Genomic DNA, 25,986 nt, shown 5'->3' with positions numbered 1-25,986 from the left:
ATTCTAAGTGTCGAAGGTCTAATTCTAAATCCTAAGCTTGTAATTCTAAGTGCCGAAGGTCTAATTCTAAGTTCGAAAGCCCTAAGCTTCCAAGTCTAAATGTTTCTTGTTTGTTTTGGATCCTAACATAAACATAGAACGCAAACATAGAACGTAGAACGTGAACGTAAAACGTCCCGAAACGTACCAAAACGTTACGTTTCTCTACGTTTTCGGACGTTTTACGTTCACGTTCTACGTTCTATGTTTCTATATAGTTTCTGCGTTTGTATATTGGCTGGGGCCAGAGGGACAATCACAATAACACAATACTTTCGCCTTGCTTCTTCTGCTGTCTTGTGTGTTGGGAAGGCGAGTGAGGATTTCGCTTCTTTGTAACTATTTAAAAAGAATCCTTGCTTACTGTGCACCTTAACTTCTGCTGTGCTATTGGCTCGTAATTACAACCACAACTATTTTTAGAACATAACGTAATTTTCTCTTTTTTCGATTAGCCCTTTAGAAACGAAAGCTATTGCAGCTAAGTTGCGCAAGATTGCACCATACGACCGAAAGTAACATCTTGCTTGTTCGGCCTTGTGTAGATTTGCGCCATAATACGTAAAGAATAACATTCCGCACCCACCACAACACGTAAACTTCTAAGAATCGGAAAGAATAGCATTACATATACCATTTGTTTCCTCTTGCCTCCTAATTGCAACACTAATTGTAATTATTCGTAACACTGGAGTTTGCTTAGCTGTAGACATATACCATTCTGTTCTGCTTATTAGCTTTAGAAACAAAACAACAAGTACTATTATTTGTTTTCCTTTATAGTACTGACCATAAAGAATCTTGGCACTTAATTATTACTTATTGGAGAATTGTTTATTTTGTTTTGGACACTTAATTGGAGCTTCCTTTTCTTCTTCTTCTTCTTCGCTATCTCCTTCTACAGACGAACAGGTTTTAGAACAATCGGATTCATAATCTTGATCTGTAGTAAAAGTAATTTTGTGGAATCTTCTATTTGTTCCTAATGGTTGCTTTCCTTCGTACACAAAATACAATACTCTTATTGATCTTATCGACTATCTTGGAATCAAAAAGTGTTAAATAACGATCAGGAAAACTCACCAAATACTTAGAGACATGTAATATTACTTTTATCCCCATTCGAGTATCTTGCAAATCCACATGCTTAATTGAGAATCGTTTGTTAGTTGTAAGGTCTCAAAGAGGTAAAAACTGCTTGGAAGACGTATATAGAGAGTTTAATTTTCTTGCTATAGCCTCCATTTATTATACAAAAACAATTACAAAGAAACTAGAAGCTTGGAACCACTAATTACGATACATGCGCTTAGAAACTAAGAATTTTCGTTAGATACAAGCACAATAAAGAACAGATTAGGATCCAAAACAAACAAGAAACATTTAGACTTGGAAGCTTAGGGCTTTCGAACTTAGAATTAGACCTTCGACACTTAGAATTAGAAGGTTAGGATTTCCGATTACACACAGACACACACTAATCTTTAGGAAAAATTTAACTTTCGTTTATTGTTTCTTTCTGGATTGGACTATTGGATGTGTGAGCCTAGGTTTCTACATACAAGACAAGAATTCTAAGCAACAATAACACACCCTAGGACATCTCGTCTCTATCTAAAATTGCGCTATATATCTGGTCCATGGTTGTAATTAATTCTGCTTCTGTAAGAGAGGTACTAAATTCTCTTTCTCCGCGCATTTTTAAAACTAGTTCTCTCCTTATTCTTTTATACAGCTTTCGACTATTGGGGTCTCTAGATCTTTCGTAAATAACAATATTCTCTGGAAAATTTCGATCTACTTCACTAAAAATATGAAACAAGTCTTTCCCCCTACAGCAAACAATAATATAAGGATAAGGATCTTCCTGCTTATTCTTTGTAACAACAAACAAACTACTGTAATTCTTAAGCTTCCTATACTCTGATCTACGTTGTAGCAAAGCAATCTGTTTCTCTAAAGCACTTACCCTTTCTTCTAAAAAGCTTTCCACTTCCATTTATTATTAACAATAGACTACCAAACCACTCTTACAACATCTTGTGCTCCCTTTAAAAACATGGAATAGGACACACACGCACATACAAAGGTTAAGAGATTCGAATCCAGAAGCACGCGCAGACTTAAGTACAAGAGTTTGGATACAAATACAGTCGTTTACATGCAGGTTTACACCACAAACCTAAAAAGACACATATACACACTCTTAGAAATCGGCATAGAAATCCTTAGTCGCTAATTGGAATTTCGATAAGCGCACACTTACAAGCATCTTGTAGCTAATTAGAATCTTAGATGGACATACTTAGAATCCCTTTGTTACTAATTAGAATCTTAGATGGACACATGCACACATACTTAGAAGCATTTAGTTACTAGAGTTTTAGATAGGTACACACTTAGAAGCATACATAGTTTCGATAGGAATACACAAACATTACATACACATACGGTCTTTTATAAACATTGTCCATAAAAGCACTAAAAGACGGACACAACTACACACAAACCTAACAAACAAAAACTACTCGCTCATTATGTCTAGATGGAGTAACTCTAAAATCAACTAGCCGAATCCTAAATTTATGCTTCAAGCTAACAGACTTCTGTAATCTCCCTTTCTATCCAATAATTAAACAAGAACAACTCTTCCACGGCTTAGAACTTAAGAATATACCTTACATTCTTTCTATAAGTAATTCCTGTAATTGCTTCCACAGTTAATTCGGTTCCATTGTCCAGTGAATCCAGTTAAGAACAGCTTGTAGTCATAACATTACCTAAAATTGACCCCATTTGTATATCTCTAGCGAAATTAACATCCTCTTGTGTGTATTCCAAAGAAACCTCCTCGTCCCAAATCCTTTTCGAAAACTTTAAATCCACCATCTTAGGGAAAGTATTCCCATAATAAGTCGCTGTTCCATTTGTTCTAAATTCTAAAAATCCTTCTTCGTCGTCGGGAATGTACAAGATCTCTAACGAACCATGGGATATAACACAAAAATTGTAACGTCGAATCAACTCTTCTTTATTCTTATAACCATCTAAAAACAGCCTTAGGAATGCCTTTTATATAACGAACAGATATTACCTTCGTTTCCTTTTCCCTTACTAACGCACCAACGAAAGCGTACTTACCAACATTATTAACACAAAAAGCAAACATGTCATAAGTTCCAAATAAATCTAATTCTCGCCATCTCTTCTGGAAATAGGGCAAAATGTGCTTCTCGTTGTTGTGCTAGTTCGGATATACCTTCTTATCCCTCGTACTCATCTCTCTCTTTAGCGTACTTTTCTAAAAATGTTTTGCGTCTCTCTTCCAATGCTAATGTCTGTCATTCTTTGTCTCGAAGCGATTTACACTTAAGAAAAGGAGGGAGAATAGGTGTAATCTGTCGTACTTTATAGGGCTTCAGGGAATGCGTTATATTAGTCCGTTTCCTAAGAACCTCTAGACAGACCTTTTCCGTATTCACAAGACCAAAGCTAGAAATAGAAATCTCTGGAGGAATAGTGCTAAACAAAGTATTAGTTCTGGAAACAAATGTCTTATCGCGCTTTAAATAACACGAATGCTCTACAGTTACGTTGCTACTAGAACTTGGATATTGCTTAATACGAACTAAATTTACAGGCAACAAATTAAAGCTAAATGTAGAAAGAACGTAATCTATTTGTTTTTGTGCATCTTTTGGATCATCTTTCAACTTTATTTAACACCTGTCAACTTTCGCGTCATAGAATTTCCCCAATGAGCATATTGCAAGAGTTTTTCCTCCTCGATAAGCACACAACAACTATTCTGTAATTTATTAACTAACTTCTCCCACATTGTACGAATAGGAACCTTATAAAATGGCGATTTCCTTAAATATTTCTTGTGCTTATTTAAAATATCCAAACAATCTCGAATGGGTTCATAACTTTGCTCTAGTTCACAAAAGTGTAGTAATTATATATTGTGGCTTCTAACCTAGTAATACCAAACTCTTGGGCTGCTTTGGAAGAGAAGGTAGAACGTAATCTTTGGTATGGACATTGTAAATAGTCAACAATATGGCTGCCCAAAACCTTAGAAACTCCAGGCGATGTAAGCTGGCAGACGAATTTATTGTATATCTTTATGGAACAATTTCTGCAATTCCAACGCAAACAATCGATTCCAACTGTGTGGTCATTCTTAACTATAACTTTTAAATTTTTCTTAATACTATCCGATTCTTCTGGACCTAGATCACTAAGATAATCTATCATTTCTCCTTCTAAGCAAAAATTATAGTTGTCTGTAAAATAAGAAATCATCTCTTGCTTAATAAAAATTCCTGCAAAGTCCTGGGTAATATCGAAATCTAAATGATAATAACATTCCCTTTAATGTGTGTCTAGGATCTCTGGTAAATCTTGCAACAAATCTTCTAAATCTAAATCAGCGAGCTCAACCTTGTAAGGTACAAGAACAGGACTTGGATATCTTTTTCGAATTACTGTAATATCTGCATCCACAATTTGTTTAACGCCATTACGTCTACCTGCGTCTCCGGACAAAAGAAATGGTTTTTGGGCCTTAACTCCATGCAAAGCGAGAGGATATCTGGAAAACTTAGATCTTAGATACTTATTAAAACTACCACAAACATCCGATTCTAAAAGAAGTCCAGTTGTTTTATCTTTATTTTTTGCAATCAGAAATATCAGTTATCTTTACCAGCATAATGTTATCGCAGAACGGCTTAGTTATTGGTTTTAATTTGTCAACTCTCTCTTCTCCTTGTGCATAAATTATTTGGCATATATCACTTAAAAGATTGTTATTCTGTAAATTCTCTAGAAGTAATGGTAATCCAAATCTTTCTCTAGTACTCCTAATCTTTCCAATAAGTTCACGAATATTGCAATTAGATCTATGTACACTAGCAGAATCATTAACTTCCGGCTTCATATTTATTATAAAAGAGAAAATAATAAGCAATTTTATTGGCAAAGAAGTATTTAAAAAAACATTTGTGTAAGAAGCCTTAGAAAAATCTATGTAAGAAGGAATAGAATGGAAAAGTGTAATGTAGCTGTCTGTAAAAACAAACTAGAGACACAATGTGTAAAATTGTAATATAGATATGTGTAAACTGTACTGTAGCTGTGTGTAAGAATTTTAAGAGAGAATTAATGGACAAACTGTAATGTAGTAATGGACCTAGTATGTATAAAAAATTGTAAGATAAACTGTGTGTATGCAAAACTATAGTGTAGATGTGTATGTAAGAACTTTAAAAAGAAACTTTGTGTATGCGGAACTGTAGTGTAGATGTGTGTAAAAATTGTTCGCCGAAAATGGTTCGCGGAAAGTATAGTATAACCTAAAATCGTACCTATTTGACGTGAATGGAGACTAGCGCTAGTCGGGAAAAGAAAACGGAGGCACAAGAGAAGCAGCAACAGAAAGAGAGACAGAAAAAGGAGCCTGAGAGGCAGCCAAAAGCAAAACCAAACAAACAAATAAGAGAAAGGCTTAAGTCCTCTCAGGTCCACCTGTGCACAGGTTTTGCTGCTTTTTACTTTGAAAATTTATTTATGTTACAGTTTTTAGATGCAAGTTTTTATGATTTTAAATGTCATAAAAGCCTATGTGCAGTGCAATAACTCAATCTACTTTGTTCTATTCTTCTTTGTTAAATAATATTTGCCAGAAGTACTGGGAGGGGGAATGTATATTTAAACTAACACCTGGACAGAAAACGATAGTCAAAAAGTGTGCGTAAACTAGATTTTTTTAAAGATTTGGGCTAATTCGTTGCTTGGGGGTGTGTGCTAGAACCGGTATATATTCCACTACTAACATTAGTACGAAATCACGAGAAAAAGGAAAGAAAACGCAAAACCAGGGTCATATGCAGTAATATTTCGCACACAAAAACGAACTCTTTTATCTTATCGAATATGTGTTTCATGTATAAGAAAATATGTTGTCACCGTCCCACAGCTCATTTTTTGCGATTTAAAAGAAACATTGAGAAAATAGATTTATTCTGAACTTTATTAACCAACCCTCGTACAGATCCAAATGTTCTAGAAACTCTTTGTCATCGCTTTGGAATGTCTTTTCATCTGTGTTAGTAGACTTCCGTTAGATTTCGTAACCATATACGACGCAGAAACAACGACTCTCTTTGTGAACGTTCTCTAACTCCGGAAAATCGGGAAAGTCGCAAAAACACTTTACTTCTTGTCACTGCTCAACGCTGATTTGACCAGTTAAAATGCCCGCACTTCTTCAGCCAAAGAGTGTGAGTTTGTTATTATACGTCATCACCAGAGAGCCCCACACCCAAAAACATGTATATGATAGTGAATTGAACAAAGCATTCAGTCTGCAGGGGACAGTTTGAGGGAGCTTTCTTACTCCCAGTCTTCGCGTCGTAGCGCGCCCTCCTCCGAAGAGCAGTGTACCTTGCTGCTTAGAATGTAGCCCGTTCGTTTTGGGTTGTAGCTCGTTTGTGATGAAGAGGCCTGAACTATCAGTTTAATAATTCACACATCAGTGTTGAAAATTAAACGTTTGTTATATCATTAGTCAAGTGAAATCCTTTATTATTGCGAATGTAAGCGGAACTTTAAAACACGACTTGATTGAGGTCATAAAGTTGACAACACACGCATAGCGTCATCCGGAATAATTAGTGGAGAAGACACGATTGGAACTCATAGTGTGTATGCTCGAGTGCAAGACATCAAAGACGCAGCATCAACAGGCTAGCCGAAGACACACGTGAGTCTATTAACATTTTAAGCCACCACTTTATTCATTACTAAAGCCAAGCCACCATAACGTCGTTAGTATTAAATTGTTAATGATGAATATATTGGAAATATAAAAGCATGTAATACTTATGCTCTTATAGTAACATTATATTTCTTTTATCGAAAAGTGACTTTATCATTTGTTACATGTTTAATACTTAATTTTCTTTACATGTGTAGCTAAACAACAAACTTTACGTTGCTTACATTTTCATTTATCATGCCCCAGTCATCATAAATGGAACTGTAGGCATGGGCAGTGATCGCTTACGTCATGGCGTAACTGGGAAACATAACTAAGAAAAAGGGGAATAAATGAGAAATAAAAGTTGCTCCGAACCACGACGTAAATAACGATTACACCCGAAATGGCTAAACCGTAACAGAACACACTTTAATCTTCGGATAGAACCGCATTTAATTATTTCAGAGTTCATTTATTAAAATACGAAAAAAATAAACATTTGAATCACGTAGTTGCAAGCAGCCAACTGGGCGTAGAATCATGCGTAGATTGTTTTAGCTCGTGAAAAGAAAAAAAAGAAAATAATAAATAGGATTTGAAAAAAAAGAAAACAGAAAGTAAATTCAATTACCACGGAAATATAATTAGTACAATTTGTTTTGTAAGAAAGTAAAACATTTTGTTCGTTCGCGAATTTTTCTTCCGCTAATTTTTCATAGTACGTATAAGCGAACATATCGAACAGCTGATCACAGACACACACACATACACACACACCCACAAGTGTATATGCATCCTTCATTTCATGGTGAAATAGTTTTAGAAAAGTGTTTGTTTATATTGTTACTTACTTCAAGTGTTTGTTGCTGCATGTTTTATATTGTGATTTAGTTACTTGTAAGTTAAGTAAAAATGGAAGCGAATATTTTAGAACAATTTCAGGCAATGTTAACAGAACAATTAGAGAAACAGTCAGAGAAATTAGAGAAACAGTCTGAGAAATTAGAGCATAAAATCGACACTAATAACGAGCAAATAGAGGAATTGGCAAACGAGTGCGCGAACAATAAGTTAGAGTTAGAGAATAAGTTTGATTGCAAATTCGATCAACTAAGTACCGATATTATAACTACCAATAATTCCATTACAGAGGTTCGTGTTACATTAGCTAATCTAACCAAACGCGTCAAGACAGATAACGCGGAACATAAGAAAAGCATTGATGAGTTACGAGAAGTTGTTCGAACGGTACAGGTTGAGTGTAAGCAAGCCACCGAGAAACAACAATGTGAAATTAATGTTATTAAAGAGGAAGTGCAAGGGGTAAAAGATCAAGTGGATGAAATTGAAAAATGTCAAGTACTTATGAATGGGAAATGTTAGGTTATTGGTTTCCGTGTAAACAAGCATGAAAGCACAATACATGAATTGAACGGGTATGTTAAAGAACTCGCGGAAAAAACAACTGAGATAGGTGAAGAAGTCCATGCGCACCGGGAAATTTTAAAATTAAATAGTGAGCGATCTGATGGAATCAAACAGACCTTAGAAAGTTTTAGAGAACACCATAAAGCTAGTGTTGAAATGATAATTGAGCATTTCGAAAAACAACCCGCTGTCATTGTAAAATCTGAACATGATCGCGACTTCACGCATGAAATGCATAGGTTAGAAAGAGTGAACCGTGAATTGTTGGCGCGACAAGAGCACATTGAAAACAAACTACAACAACTACATACTCATGCATGTAGGTCTCCGCGTAAGGAAAGTCAATCTGATCATGAGCACCACGACTCAGACTATCAAAGTGAGGGATTCGAATCCGATGAATCTGATAGTAGTGTGAAACGAGTATACTCACGTAGAATTTCTAAGCCTAAACGCGTCATTCAAGTCAGAGATTTACAGTACTTACCAAAATATACCGGACTTCCGGATGGTACAACTGCGCGCTCATATATTCAGGATTTGAAAGAGAAAGCCCGAGTTGTAGGTATATACGAAGATGATTTAGTTAATCTCATCCCCTGTCTCGTTGAACAAGTTGCTAAAGAATGGGTCACCAATTACCCTCGAGAATTCGAAACTTTTAGTCAGTTCGAAAGGGCATTAATCGATACATTTGATTCAGATACCATTGTTGCTAGCCAAATTGCTTCGTGTAGAAGCAAAAGATTTGATCCCAAGACCCACGACAATGTTCGCAGTTTTGCTACCAAACAGTACCAACAATTGAGAGATTTGAACCCGGAAAGTTCACCCGCAAAGATCATTGCAAGTATTATTGATACTTTGCCCCGCAGGTACCGCGAAGAACTGACATTACATCCGTGTACTTCTTTTCAACAGTTCTTAGCAAGCATTGCTAGAATTGAATCATTACGACTTGCCGAAAACGGTAACATGAAGAGAAATTACAATACGTATAATAACAATAATTATAAAGATCATCGTACATTTCGTGTGCAACAGGCCCGAACGGCAAGTAACCCATCTAATGGTCAACAAAGGCATAACAGGCGAAACAATCAGGGAGACGGTACTCGACAAAACTCGCGCGATACGAACAATCAGAGTACTGAAAATGCACCAATGAATAATGAACAGAATCGAACCCAAGTACCCCGTAGTGAAAGGGACAATAATTGGCGTGGTAATAATAACCGAAGACCAGGACAACGTCACGGGAACAATAGAGGACGGGGAAATTATAGACACAATTGGAGGGCCCAAAATAATAATAGGTTAAACCAGAATCGAACCCAAGACCAGTCACGTGAAAAATCGGAAAACTGAATGAAGACGGGTTTCAAGGGGGGGGACATCCGTCGAAATAACCACTACTCAAATCCCCAACAATGTATTCCGTGTTCGAAATTTCACATTCGAATCTGATTCAGATTTAGATCAGGATGCTAGGAGTGATACTGAAGACGATAAATTTGAAGAAAAGATAGTCAAAGCGTATGGTAGGCAATATTCTGCTTACATTAATACACGCGTGAATGGAATTGAAGTAAAAACACTGTGCAATACGGGAGCAGAGACCTCATTAGCCTCCTACGACCTGTGGAAAGAAATCACAAAAGAAATCTCATTTCCTAAATTACAACCAGCTGATGATGTTCTTATTGTAGATTATAGTGGAAAGTTAAGGAAAAAGTGCAAGGGTAGGACTGTTATACCAGTTGAAATAGATTCACTTACATTTACATTGGAAGTCTTTGTTGTGGCAGATCTAAATGAGAAATTTATAATGGGCTTGAATGCATTAGAACAATAACAGAGCATCATCAATCTTAGTCAAGGTAATATTTCATTAGAATATGATAACATTAGGGTGGTTGTCTCCCTCTTGCCCATCGAATCACCAGGCCGTGACGATGACAGCGAGTCTTGTGTTGGATCAGCTGACGAGGAAGACATCAGCGTAAGACAACCCTGTGTAAATAACATTAATTGTGGTCAGGAAGAAACTATTCTTAAACAGGTAGCAACATCCCAACAATTGAAAGCTGCTGTTGATCGTGCTAGTACATTAGGCCCCCATCAAAAGGAACAACTTTTGGATTTATTGTTTCGATATAGAGAAATCTTCACGAACTATCCCGGTAGATGTAAAGGTTTTCAATATGAAATGGAGATTGACACTAATGAACCCTTGGTTCGTAAACAGTATCCAATAGCATACAAGCATTTACCGTTTGTACGAGGAGAGATTAAAAAATTGTTGCAATTGGGAATAATCACTAACAGTCAATCTATTCATAGCAACCCCATTCTAGTCGTCCCGAAAAAGAACAATAAACAAAGATTATGCATTGATTTGAGGGCTGTTAACGAACATTCAGTTTTAAGGCAGGTCAAACCGGAACGAATAGAAGATTTGTTAGCCAAATTACAGGGAAAAACTTTTACTAGCGTCTTGGATCTAAATTCTTCGTATCACCATTGTCCTCTACATCCAAAATCTCAACCGTATACGGCGTTAAATTTTGAGGGACAGTGCTATCAATATCAGCGAGTACCTTTTGGGTATAGGAATGGTGGGCAAGCTTTAAATGCTATGATGTCTCATGTATTAGGCCCAGAGTTACACAGCAAAATCATTCGGTACATAGATGATAATTTGATCACAAATGATAGTTTCCAGGATCATTTACAGTTGTTAGATCAGATTTTTGCCAAGTTTAAGCAATACAATATAACATTGAATATCGACAAGTGCTTGTTCTGTGCACCAGAAGTATCATTTTTGGGGTACATCATCAGTCCCGAAGGAATAAAGAAAGATGAAAGGACCATAAAAGCAGTCAGGGAATTGCCAGTACGCACAAATATTAAAAGTTTGCAATCTGCGTTAGGATTATTTAATTGGTGTCAAAATTTCATACCGGACTACGCTACAAAAGCCGTTCCGTTGTATGCATTGGATTGATTGATTGATTTTGAGTTTTACGTCCCGTTTAGCAGCGAGGCTATATGAGACGTGGACCTACTGATTAACGTGGAATCCGAACCACATGAGCTCCCACCGGGAATCGAACCCGGGTCTTCCACGCCAAAGGCGTGTACGCTAACCGCTTAGCCACGAAGGAGCACTTGTATGCATTGGAAAAGAAGGGTAAAAAATGGCAGTGGACTGAAGAATGTGAGAAAGCTTTCAATCAAATTAAAGATGACATTTGCGCAAATATTTTGCTGTCACACCCTGACTTTACAAAACCTTTTTATGTCCAGGTGGACGCTTCAACCGTCGGATTAGGATGCAAATTATGGCAAGAACAAGACGGTAAACCACGAATTATTCAGTGTATTAGCCGTACCTTGACCCCATGCGAACGTCGGTACTCGATTTCGGAACTTGAATGCCTTGCAGTTATATACACTTTGAGAAAATGGAGACCAATGTTGTTAGGAAGACGAATTATTATTGTCACGGACCACCATGCTCTTTTATTTCTTAAACGTATAAAATCTTGGAACAACAGGCTATCACGCTGGAGTGCAGAAATCAGCGAATTCCAACATGACATCGAATTTGTAAAGGGAGAGACTAATAAGTTTTGTGACGCCCTTAGCAGATTATTTCCATCGCATGAACATAGATTGCTTAAGGTACATTCCTTCCAAGTATTACAAGATGAAGTTCTTAATATTTCTCCTCAGCGATTAGCAGATCTTCAAAGAGAATGTCCAGACTACAGAAATGTCATACGTGTTTTAGAAGGAACGGTGGACGAAGTTGAATTTCGAAACAGTAGATCATGGAAACAAAATTATAAGTTAGAAAATGATATCTTGTTAATTCGAGACTTTCACCATCCTAATAAGTGGAAAATTTGTATACCACCAGTTTTGGTGCACAACATACTCACCGCGTACCATTCTGATGTAGGCCACCCAGGCACTGATAGGACTATTGCATTCATTTCTAAAGCATTTCGCTGGAAAGGATTGAGAACTTCAGTCAAAAACTTTGTGAGAGATTGCATTATATGTGCTCGTATGAAACCAGACCAACACCCACCAGCTAAGTTGTTAAGTACCATCCCGTCACGCCGACCGCGAGATTGCATCTCCATTGACATGTTAGGAGCGTATCCAATTGGAAAATCACAGAAGCGTTTTGCTCTTGTTATTATGGATTTGTACACACGGTATTGTACAGCATTTGCATTAAGGAGTTCTACAGCCAAAGCGATTGTTAGATGTTTTGAAGAATATTATTTCACCATGCTTGGACTGCCTCGTTTTATTTTATCAGATAATGCACCAGTTTTCCATTCTAAATGTTTCGTTCAAGCTATGAAAAAATACAATGTGGTCGTGAAGTATTGTACCGTTTATCATGCTCAAAGTTCTTTGGTAGAGAGAGTGAATAAGGAACTGGTTCAAACATTAAGAACTTTATGTTCACGGAACGGGAACGGGCTGAAAACTTGACACAGGCTGTACTTTTGTATAATTACTCTATTTCACAAAACCTAGGAGTCTCACCAGCTAGTTTACACCTGAATATAGATTCTTCACGTCCCATATTTTCGCATTTCGGTGTTAATGTTAAGGAAGATGTATCTGACGAGGATGGGATAAATTGGAGCAATAAATTAGTTTTGGCCAATATGAAACGGACTGAAAAAATCAAAAAGAGGAATAAAAGATGGAATGAAACCCAAACACACAGACGCCTAGTGCGCGTGGGAGATTTTGTATTTGTGCGACAACTTAATGTGAGTAGCCTCATAAAGAAACAAATTGCAAAATTTTTTGAACTTTTCCGTGGGCCGTATATATGCACTAGTGTGTCTAGTAATGACAGGGCAGTTGAGGTACGGGACCCTTTGAGTGGTGAAAGTATAGGATATCAATCTATGGATAGGGTCAAGATCTGGACGCCTACACCACAAACGTATAATACTTGGTTACTGTTGGCCAAGAAACACTTACCTGAAGATGAAATTGGTAAATTGCAGAACCTTCCCCATGGACTTGAGACAATCGATGATCAGTTACCTCTGTTGCAACCTGAATGTGAAATTCATAACCATCAAGAACCCATGAGTGAAGACAGTAACGAAACACAGCTTAAACAACGTTCTGTACGATTAGAAAATATGCATAAGATAAATTATTTCCTGTATAAAACACGTGATTTGTATCTCACTGATTATTGTATGCGCTCGCCAGAGTGGACCAGTGAATGTCTTAAGGTGATTATGCCTAACTACTCCAGCGGACTCCAATTATGGCATTAAAAAAAAATGTAAATGAAATTAAAAAGTAAGGAGTCGTACCTTTCTTCTTTTAGAGACAACTATAGAAACATAATGATTGTTACTTCCTTTAGTTAATTATTTCCCACCGAATTTCGAAAGTTAGGAATTTGTTTTTCAGTCTCAAGTGTGTGCACACTGCCACCGACGCGCCCATCCAGAGGAACCACCAGTATCCATTCATAATCAGGTACGTTCATTTAAATATCATGTTTTATTCTTTCTTTGCAGTTTTGGAGATGAAAGATAAATGTGAAAAGCAGAGGAAGGATAGCATTGGAAAATTTTAAATAGGTAATCAATTTAGATCGCGATTTCGGACTTTGAAATTTTAATAATGCCACACCACTTTTGAAAATTATGGTTATCCCGTTTTGGATACAGAATTTCTGTATTGAATTTTGTTAGGATGTTTATGTTTTGTATGTCTTATTTCTTTTCAGGTGCTTCCAGCCCTGGGAACCAAATGTCATTAATAAAATTCTACCACTCCATTTTCTTTTGAGTTTTTATTCATTTACCTTGTATGATTATATAAACATTTAGCTGTCCCCATACCATCATGCATTTAGAAAAATGTTAGGCAATTAGAGATACTTAAAATTCAATTAGAGAAATACTAATGAATGTTACAATTAATTATGAAATTTGGATTTTGAAAAAAAAAATAAAAAATGTGTGTTCTTCAGTTAATGAAACTTTTCATCCAACTTTGTCATTAAAAGTATGTGTAAAAGCATATTGAATTTGTAATATAAGACTGGTTAGGCGTCGAAATATTGAAAATTAAGAAATACTTAGTATGATTTTGTAAATAATTAAAAATAACGTTGAATTTAATAAATTTGCTTACGAAACTATTCATATATAATGTTCGTCATGCAAAGTCAGTGGGTATCTGTCGCGACATTAATGAAGTTTTGAACTTAATTCTATTCAATTACAAAAACTGTTCTATAAGTTAAGAAGAGGAAAAAGGTTGAAAAATATGATTCAACCCTTAGAGGCGTCACTACTATCCTCTTTCAAAATTACAGTGACGAAATCGGGGTAGCGTCCGGTTGGGCCTCAGCTAGTGTGTGATTTGGCAATTATATACACACACTTCAAAATTCACTTTCGGCCTGTGACATCTAATACATTTATATTTGAGAATGAAAAACATCTTAATTGACGCTTAAAATTTCATATTTTATTAGATATTTATTTTTAATTGACGTAAAAGAAATGATGAATTATGCTTGTTTAGATTTTGGCGAACCGACTCCTTCTTCTTTTTTCCTGTAGTGCGCTTTTCACGGAATGTTACGTATATTTATAATAACATTTCGTGAAAACTGTACTACCAATGATAACCGACACAATTTGGTATCGATATATAAAGTGTTTGTTTTAATTAGGGAGCGATTACCTATGATAAAATTGGCTTATAAAAATGGAAAATATACATAAAAATTGGTTATAAAACATTACGGAAATTGGATAATCAAAATTATTAATGTCGGCGATTTTGAAAAAAAAAGTTTGATAAATATGGCTTTAAGTTTTAAAATAAATTTGTTCTTGGAAATGAAAAATGTGAATAATAATTGTTTAAAGTAGAATCAAGTAAACCATAGATATGACATTCAATTTTAAATATTTGGTAAACGTAACGATTAATTCAGAATGTGAAAATTTTCCAATTTCAGTTCTTTTAACCTTTCTTGTATGCAAAGAGTCTGTTAGTTCTTAAGTGAACATTGTATAATTTTCAACCCACTGATTATCATGGTCGGACTCGTAGTATTGACCTTATTTTCTTGTTTCGTTAAGGTCATTACAACTCTGTTATTCATCTTTCATTACTCATTTAAAAGAAAGAAAGGTAAGCATGACATGTTTGTGCTGGATGCCGATTAGCGTTCCCTTACGCATTTATAATTCTATAATTTATTGGAAAATTGTCATTTTAGACTGTAAATGATTATGGATTTAAATTAGTGGATAAACACTCCCGACTATGACTTATTCCCGGATGTGACGATATTACTGATGTTGATAAGTGCATTTTTGCCAGGAGGCCGGCACATTTTTTGGCTAGCGCTCTTTAAGGGAATGCAATTGTAAACCTACTAATTTTGTAGGTATGAGCGGGCCTAAAACAATTAATAATTAATGAGTGATTAATGGTATTGAGGTGCAGGGCTGTAGTATCGAACTTCCCCTCCCCAGGGTATTCTTCTTGTCCTTTTCATATTTTTTTTCAATACCTTCTGTAGGTCTAGATACTAACAACCCAATTGGGGTTGGAAAATTTTACCCGATTATGACATAGCTGTAATGCGCGAAGCATTTAGCTGGGAGGGACTAGGACTCAGTGCAGGAGCGATTTATTCAAATCGTCGGGGAGTTCAACGACCCCGCACACTCCAGTTATGTGATTGTAAGTTGGTGCCTTTTGGTCTTCGGGACCAATACATTAACCTATATTTTTGTTTAATTAACGACTTACAACCTGTGCTGTCAATCAATGACACGCAGGATGGCACTATGTAAGGCTTAACCGCCGTTTAACTCATGTATATAGAAAAATGTTTGAAAGTTTACTAGTTAGGTGATGTAATGCAAATATATAGATAAACATGTTAATTGTTTTGCATATTATGACATAATACGCAAAGATGTTAATATATAGGTAGATTTTGTTTAGTTTTGAACTTCACTAGTTTTGTAAATAGATTTCGCATATTTAGTAAGAATGTAATCAGGATTTGAACTTTGTTCATATATCGTATCACGTTTGTATATTTTATTCGTATAATTCCATTTATTATTCTGAAAAACAGACATTTAGAAATGAAGAAGTAGCCTTAATATAGAAAAGATAATTAAAAAAAAGGGGGGGTTTTGCTTTTATAGTTTTTACAAGTCTATCTGTTGCTCAACGACTCACATAAAAGAGAGAATACCTAATTTAGTTTCGTTTTGTCCTAAATAATTCATACAGGTGGAAAAGTTTAGTTTAATTCACTTTATTAAGAGTTTTTATCTATGTCAATACGAGGAAAGTGTTAGTTGAAGCTTTCGCTACACAGTTCATTTGAATAGAATGATTGTGATTAACGAATTACTTTGTTGTTTATCTGATTATTTTTATGTTCAAAAACTTATAAGGAGAGAAAATATCGTTTTGAATCAGCACTTGTCAATAAACTCACACAACTATAACGAAATTTAAATTGAATTTGAGAGTTGAGAATTTGAAAAATAACAGTAATAATAATAATAATGGAAAGAAATAATGGAAAGAATTTGGTTTGTCGTACAATTTAACAGTAATTGATAGATCCTATTGTTTATAGTATGATGAGGCAATCAGGTTTAAATCTGTTAGGCACGTTGATATTGATAATGGTCATCGAGCGAACACAATCATTGTGTGTAAAGTATTTTGAGCTGTATACGTCTGAGTTCAGCCGAATGGCAATTGAGCAATATAAATGGGTTAGGGCTATTTTCGAGATGCCAAAGGCTGCATAGAGCGGCATCCTTGTATGAGTTTCTTGTTATGATGTATGTGTATTTTAACGTGAAACCAAAGGCCATTAGAGGGCGGTTTACGTTCGGAGATGGATACTCCTTATTATTTCCCGAATACCTAGCTTATTCATAGATGAGTAGGGAATGTCTTTTCTAAGTGTTTAATGCGTTTAGAGGTGGATTGTAAATCCCTCTTATTATGTGATATGTGTTTGCGTTTAATGCCCGTAAAATGGAGTTGTAATTTGCCTTTGCCAATAAGATACTTGTTGAAAACGAGAGTAGAAAATGATTGTATCAGCCAAAAGTCGTGTGTTCGCCCGTGTAATAAAAGATCCGTGCACTAGTATCGATGCTCGCATACTTGTTGCGATAAATAAATAAGTAAAATAAAAGCTTACGTTTGTTGTGAGTAATGCTGATAATTAAAAAAAAAAGTGAGGTAACATGTGAATCCAAACTTATTTGAAACAATTCGATGAATCTCTTGTTTGTTGTTTGAACAATACAATTATTGAGACTTGATAGTATATTTGATTTTGCATTCTTTTAGCAGTTTTGATTTTTAGTAAACTGAGAATACAGTGTTTTGAATAATTAGTATGTGATTCATGTCACAATCATTTTGTGAATTCTTGTTTTGAAATTTTTGGGAATTATTAATGTTTTGTCTTTATAAACATCTATTAGTTGATATGATCATTTTGATATTATTTTAGAAAATTTAAGTATTAATTTTGTTGTAAAAAGGTGCATATATACACACATTACACTACACGAAATACGGATATCAGGAATTCCGACATTATCGTTCATTCTGTTGTTAGACTACACTTCCGAAATCGGTATACACGATGTTATTATTGTTTAGTAGTTAAGTATCTTCTATATTAATGTTCATTTGTACATTTATTTGGATTAACATGTTTAAGTATATCATGTGTTTTGCAAAAGATAATTGAAAAGTGAATTAAGATATATTCAATTATGGTGAGAAACCAATATTTGAAAATAAATAAATGAATAAATAAAAGGAACTATAAACTGAAAATATAAATAAATGAAATAATAATGAACAATTTATTAATGGTGGCATAAAGGTGGCAAAAAAGTGGCTTAATATAAATAAAAGGTGGCTTTAAAGAACATAATAGGTGGCTTTAACAAAGGTGGCTTGTTGTCATACAGGGTGAATAACCACACAGTTACTTAGTGAAGTGCAATATATAGTGCAGTCCCAATACGTCCCGAATTTTCATAGTGAGTCCCCAACGATCTTCGATTCATATACAGTGTGTCCCATGATATAGTGATCTTCTAATAACACCTCAGTACACTAGTGGAGTGAATTATATACAGTATAGTCCCGATATATTGAGTCTTCATGGAGGATTTCCAGTGACAGTTGATTCATATACAGGACGTTCCAAAATACACTGACCCTCAAGTGACATTCCAGGATGGACTATTAACCCTTCAACGGCCAGGGTTCTCTTCACAAATTGAAACAATTTGCTCGGACACTGCTCGGGCCCCAATAGGTTGTCACCGTCCCACAGCTCATTTTTTGCGATTTAAAAGAAACATTGAGAAAATAGATTTATTCTGAACTTTATTAACCAACCCTCGTACAGATCCAAATGTTCTAGAAACTCTTTGTCATCGCTTTGGAATGTCTTTTCATCTGTGTTAGTAGACTTCCGTTAGATTTCGTAACCATATACGGACATACGACGCAGAAACAACGACTCTCTTTGTGAACGTTCTCTAACTCCGGAAAATCGGGAAAGTCGCAAAAACACTTTACTTCTTGTCATTGCTCAACGCTGATTTGACCAGTTAAAATGCCCGCACTTCTTCAGCCAAAGAGTGTGAGTTTGTTATTATACGTCATCACCAGAGAGCCCCACACCCAAAAACATGTATATGATAGTGAATTGAACAAAGCATTCAGTCTGCAGGGGACAGTTTGAGGGAGCTTTCTTACTCCCAGTCTTCGCGTCGTAGCGCGCCCTCCTCCGAAGAGCAGTGTACCTTGCTGCTTAGAATGTAGCCCGTTCGTTTTGGGTTGTAGCTCGTTTGTGATGAAGAGGCCTGAACTATCAGTTTAATAATTCACACATCAGTGTTGAAAATTAAACGTTTGTTATATCATTAGTCAAGTGAAATCCTTTATTATTGCGAATGTAAGCGGAACTTTAAAACACGACTTGATTGAGGTCACAAAGTTGACAACACACGCATAGCGTCATCCGGAATAATTAGTGGAGAAGACACGATTGGAACTCATAGTGCATATGCTCGAGTGCAAGACATCAAAGACGCAGCATCAACAGGCTAGCCGAAGACACACGTGAGACTATTAACATTTTAAGCCACCACTTTATTCATTACTAAAGCCAAGCCACCATAACGTCGTTAGTATTAAATTGTTAATGATGAATATATTGGAAATATAAAAGCATGTAATACTTATGCTCTTATAGTAACATTATATTTCTTTTATCGAAAAGTGACTTTATCATTTGTTACATGTTTAATACTTAATTTTCTTTACATGTGTAGCTAAACAACAAACTTTACGTTGCTTACATTTTCATTTATCATGCCCCAGTCATCATAAATGGAACTGTAGGCATGGGCAGTGATCGCTTACGTCATGGCGTAACTGGGAAACATAACTAAGAAAAAGGGGAATAAATGAGAAATAAAAGTTGCTCCGAACCACGACGTAAATAACGATTGCAATGTAACACGGAATCAAACATACGCAGTAGAAAAATTATGGCGCCAAATCAGTTAGAGTTCTATTTGAAAGTGCAATGTGTAAAGCTACCAAGTAATCCCTCAGGTATGATATATGATCCTGATAAAATTTGGGGAAAAATCCCCCCGGCCGTCATGGCTCTCGGGGAGAATACCCCTCGGCCAGACGACTTCTGAGATCACCTCTGGTCCTTGTAATTTTTTAGTTAATTGACAATCTAATCTATGCTATTCTATCCATATTGTAACACCAAGTATCACTTGCTAATTTTACTTTCGATAGGATTTAGTACTCCAGTTTTCAAACTTGTACTCAATATTTCTACTAGCAGAAGCGAAATATCCTGCAATCTTCTTAGAAGCATCACCATATAAGATTAAATTCATTGCCACCAAAATATGTCAATTCAATAAAACTCATTAACATATTCAAATATTTGGTTTCCGCGAAGCATATGAATTTATGCAACAGGAGCTGCTAGCAAAGGATGTTTTCAAATATTCCAAGCCATCCCATGAACTTACGCTTGTTCGACAATGCGGAGGAACTGTGCAACACAAATTATCAAGTGTACCATACATACTCCTTAAGTGGCCCGCTAAATAACTATGCATATGCCCCATAGTATATTTCATTATTTTCAATCAAAATATTCAAAGCCTTCCATGTTTGTTCCACAAGTAATGAAAATTCATTGAATCTTCTCACTGTTTAATTTAGGCTTAATTTCTTGAATCCTGTAAGATAGTTTACGAAGGATTTCATTTGCACTTCCTTCAACATTCTCATTTTTCTCCTTTACAGTGTGTTTTGTTATAGAAGATGGATGTGCTTGGTGCAAAAGATGTTTTATAATAATTTTGAAGATTGTGTTGACTTCGTCGAACAAGCGGATGAAATATCCAGAAGATATGTAACACCGAGAACGTTTTATTTCCACTAGTACATCGATTGAGTACAAGATCTGAAATGCAACTGTTATGTATACTCCCATCCTAGACTACTAGTAAATAGCAGGTGAGTGTTATGGTGATTTTCTACATATATAATATTCACAAGATGGTGCGGGCATCATGCAAAAACTTACAATCAATGTTAGACTAATATAACTGTTTGTCAATGAAAATAAGTTAGGAATATCTTTACACTGTACTATATCATTTCTGGTTTTCCCTACATTAGCACTTAAGTACTTGTAAACTTTAAAAGAAAGATGTTTGTGAAATGATTACAGTAACATGTCAAACATAAAATATATCAATTAACAGGGAAAAGGATGCCAATAAAAAATATCAAAAGTAAAAACGAAAATATCAATTCTAATATCTGCAACAAAACAATAAATTTAGGTAGAAGTAGTATTGCAGATTAATATTGAGCCAATTTTGAAAGTATAGAGTAAAATATGTTAATTCACAAAGAGTGACATTTAGGCGTAAAGAGAGAACATGTAAGTCATCTGCAGAGATAGAAACAGCGTTAAATATGTTGTTCAGTACTCTCGAATAATAATATAAAGCTAGCTATATTGATCACGTAACACAAGTTGGTCTTTCATTTTCACATTTGTTTTCCTTTCTGCGCACATCCAACATCACTGACGTTTGTGTTCTCTAAGGACGCAGCCCTGAAGAGGTCGCCTTGCTCTGATTCGGAGTAGATATGATACTAGCTTGTAGTGGGCACCTACCGCAAGTTGGTGCGTGTTTTCGCATTTGTCCTTTTTTATATAGCAAGTTTGAAGCAAATAGTAAATTCGTGTGCAGTTAGTGGGTAGTCGCAAAGAAAATAAAAGAGCAGAAAGTATTAGGAGATAAACAGTGAAATACTTGTAAACAGTGGCAGCCCTTGAGGGAACTTACAACAGAAAAAAAAAATCTTATCGCTTCAAATTAAGAGAAGAAAACTTACCCAATTCATTAACCATTGTAGTAGAAGACCGAAACGTTGTAGGTCACAATTGAGAGTACGTTAACTGTGATTAGAAAATGTGAAACCACATTTGCACCAGTTTAGTCAATGTCTTTTTGGCATTCTACGGCAACCCTATAATCCTGTTGCCACAGAACTTCTGTAGTTTCTGGTCAAAAGGTGTGACACATGTTTCTTTTTTTATTTTTTAATCTAACTTAACACTATTCAAGGAAATCTTCATATACCGAACAAACAATAGTCTTACAATGACATTTTCGTGTTGTACGGTGGGTAAATCTCCATATAGCAAGAAAGCTTTCGGCGAGTTAACACGTGCTTGGCTTTTGGCTTTCTACGTTTGCTCTTTTAACGCGTGCCTTCATACAATCTGCCGTTTCCTGTACTTGCAAACGATACTTTATTCGCAGAGCGTCGTAACATCACTGTTCCTTCATTGACTGTTGTCTTCCCACCAGCGTAAAACGCTTGAGTCAAGATTAAATGGAACACTGAATGCCAGGTTGCCCTCCTGTAACTTCATTACTGTAATCCAGTTTGCGACATGCTTGCACGCTTTCCAATTAAGCCGGATGGAAGCTTGCCGACTTCGAATGCAAGTTTACAGCAAGCAGATTGCAACTTGTCTCTGCTACTAGGGTCATATCTTCTGAACCAAGTTCTCTCAGTTTTGGAGAGGTCGTCAGCATGTATGAAGTCCGATGATAGCGTGGTATACCAAACTCTTTCTGTTGATAAGGTCTGCCTGGCAACAGCAGTTCATGGTGCAAGATGCTCTTTCAATTCCATTAAACGCAAGTTTATCTAGCGGGGCACAGTGTAGGCTTTGCAAACGATTATACAATTTCTCCTCGATTCGACCTCAATCTTTCCTGTACACTGATGTTGTTTGTTATCTACTTTTCATCGCTCGTGATCAACCGCTTCAGGAATGGCTACAATTCGTTATACTTCAGTAAGATTCTCAGATACAAATTTAATCGTGTGTATCTCTTTGAGTCAAATCCCATGCCACCCAAGTGTTGGGCTCCTTTTCTACCCAGTTATCCAAATGGTTTAATACGGTTTGGAGATGGATTTTAGGTCATTGGCGATGTCATTACTGCTTACACGCCGATCCTGTCCCACGATTTTTGCCAGAATATCATTCACTTTCTCTGTGATTGATCGCTCACCGCGAGTAGCATCCTGAACATCAACATTTCTAGAACAAAACCGACTGAACTGTGTTTTGGCTGCTACTTTTTATAACGTATCTTATTAGTAAATACCAGTAATTTCTTCGCAGTCCTGTGCAGCATTTACTTCTTATTTCCAATAAAGTCCAAAGACGTAGTAAAGCTTTGCGGCTAACTCACTCATTTCCACGGCATAATATGTTACGTCTCAATGCGATAATTACAATACGTTTTAGATTTACTAGCTTCATCTGTCGGTTAACGAAAGCCTTACACGCTGAGATTTTAGCTACTCACGCCATCTTTTACGCAAAAGGCTCGCTACTTTTGAATTACCTGATAGTGAAAAAAATACTTCTATTGCATCCTAGGACTTGAGATTCATAACAGCAAACTGGTTTAGTTCTTCCCTTGTTCCTTTATCAGTACATTTTCTACTACTTTACCGCTCACTAAAATGTTTCTAAAGCTTCGCTCAACAATAAAGACCTGTCCTTCAATATCAGTTTTGTAGAGAGACGTTAGATCAATTTACTCTTTATTAGAATTATTTTGGTACTAGGCCACAGTGAAACTTGTTAAGGCAGAGATGTGCTTCACACTTTGGATATAATTATTCACTCATGTAGAGAGGATGGTTATGAAATGTAAAAAAATGAATGTAATTATGTAGTTACAAATATAAACATAACCCTTGCATTTTTGTTAGAGACCAACTCTCACTTAAGGGTAAGAAATTAGATCTTTATTTTCTATGTACTGAAATCGATTCCAAGACCACCGGTATAGTCATTAATTGTCTTAAATTGGTTTTTGTGTCACAACACAGATCCCCAAAAGGGTAATTCCCTAACAGCACAAGTTGTGCTAGGCATGTGCCATTTAGGTGTCCCAGCTACTTTTTAGGTACCCGACACTTGGCACATATGATATGCATGTACTAAGAATGTACTTCAGCTACCTAGTTTAGGTACTTGTTACACCTAATTGATATTTGCAACTATGCACCAAAATATAGCATTATATACCAGGCTCAGTTTCACACTCTAACAATCATTTGTTTTTATGCCGTCACTTGGGACATATATTTGTCATGTTCAAGGTACGTGCTTTAGGTACATACTGTTTCAGGCACATTAACAGCAAAAGATGTACTACACATGCGCCATTTAAGTGTTATAAATTCATCTCCCACATTTGATCCATTTCTTGCATCTTTTCCTTAGCCATTGTGTACTAGAAGCAACAAACGCATTAACTTTATTAGACGACAACTGCTGCCGATCAGTTGAAAGTGAATATGGAACAACCATGAAATAAAGTAAATAGACACTCGTCATTTTGTAATAAAATTACATGGCGAGCAGATTTTATCTGATCCCAAACGGTTGTCGTCGAATATACGTGGTTAAAGGAGCACTCTGATTAGCCAAATTTGGAAGATCTTAACAATTTATCCCTCTACAAGCGACATTCTCTCCGTTGCCTCCGTGGCCAAGTCGGAAGAGCACGCGGCTAGTAATCCAAAGGTTGGTGGTTTGCGCCCACCCTGGGGTAAATATTTTTTCACTTGTTTAAAATGTTGTTTAGACTCACCTTAATGTAAATACATCACGCATATAAGCGATTTAACATATTTTGGGGGAGTAATTTTGTGGTTCATTGACATTTACTGCATGAGGAACATACCAAGAATATACTAGGCTCGTTCCTCAGGTACATGTCAGGCATGCGCCTAGGGGCGGACATAGACCATAACTATTACTTGCCGTCCATGTGATTTCTCTCTGAGGTACATAAAGCACATACACTGCACATTCGCATGAACCTGAGGGAACATGATAGGCACATGCCTGCTATGTAATTGTGCTATTAGGGTTCAATAGTCTTTCAAGATATACTGTCCTAACTGTTAAAGTTTTTGAGTTCACCCAGTTTTGGAAATTCTAAGAGTGTCATAGATTCGGATTTTGACGTAACAACAAGAAAGAACAGTATAGATAAATTAAAAAATCTATTAGGCAATTTAATTATAGTACAAATATGAAGCCAACAAGAGGTCTAGCTTGTCTTCGTAAAATATTTACAAATTTCAATTCATATTAAACTTCTTGTGATGTATCTGTATTTCCATTTTCAGATCATAATTTTGTATGGATAAAATTGGGTAATGCATTATTAAGTAAGAAGGATGATGCCTTTTCCACAGAATGTAAAATAGCTGTCTCTATGCTAATCACTGACGGCAAAAATATCTGTTTACGAATTCACACCAACATGAATTGGTTTGAATTGCTTTAGAATTACAATTACACTAATGAACTTTTTGAACGCTTTTTGAATTTATTTCTCTCTAACTTTGACATTTTCATCCCACAAAGAATTTGTACAATTAATCAGTGTGCTTAAAAAGCCACATAAAGAAAATAATCCCATCCGGTATACCCCTCAACTTTACTCAATGAAAAGTGAGATGATGTTACATTTAAACGCATATAAGAGACAGAAAAATGAAGTGACTATGTTACCCTATCTGAAAACTAGGAATACATAAGCAAGCTGTTAATGAAACGAGAAATCAGTATTCTTCAGCAAAATTCGAAACGTCTGCTAATAAGTGTAAACAAGCTTAGAATGTAATTAAAGCTATAGTTAAGAATAATCGGGACTACGCTTACACCATCCAGAAGATTTTAGTAATTATTTTGTGAAGTGTGTAGATGAGGCGCACAATAATATTGACAAACCTGAAGTAACGGCAGTCAATCTAATAGAACAATCTGTAAATCTTATGTAGAATAATTTTGTATTCAGAAATATATCTCCGCAAGTAGTTTTCAACATTGTAAATAATTTTAAGTCTTCTAACAGTTTTGTTTAAGGATTATCGAATAATGTAATTAAAAAGGTATTGATTGTATTGTTCTGCCATTTACCCATTGCATTAATCAATTTCTAATACAGGGAATCTTCCCCGAAGTTTTAAAATTATCACGAGTGTTGCCT

General features: G+C 35.8%; 1 protein-coding gene across 4 annotated transcripts in view; it reads right to left on the bottom strand.

Moving 5' to 3' along the window:
• The window catches only part of LOC145690403 (uncharacterized), a 74,662-nt gene that overhangs the window by 42,690 nt on the left and 5,986 nt on the right, over nucleotides 1–25,986 (bottom strand). The window lies entirely within an intron of this gene.

The sequence above is a fragment of the Thermobia domestica genome, chromosome 7, assembly GCF_964235325.1.
Source record: "Thermobia domestica chromosome 7, izTheDome1.hap1.1, whole genome shotgun sequence".
Taxonomy (NCBI): Eukaryota; Metazoa; Arthropoda; class Insecta; order Zygentoma; family Lepismatidae; genus Thermobia; species Thermobia domestica.
The sequence above is the reverse complement of the archived record's forward strand: the minus strand, read 5'-3'. Positions and strand labels throughout refer to the sequence as shown.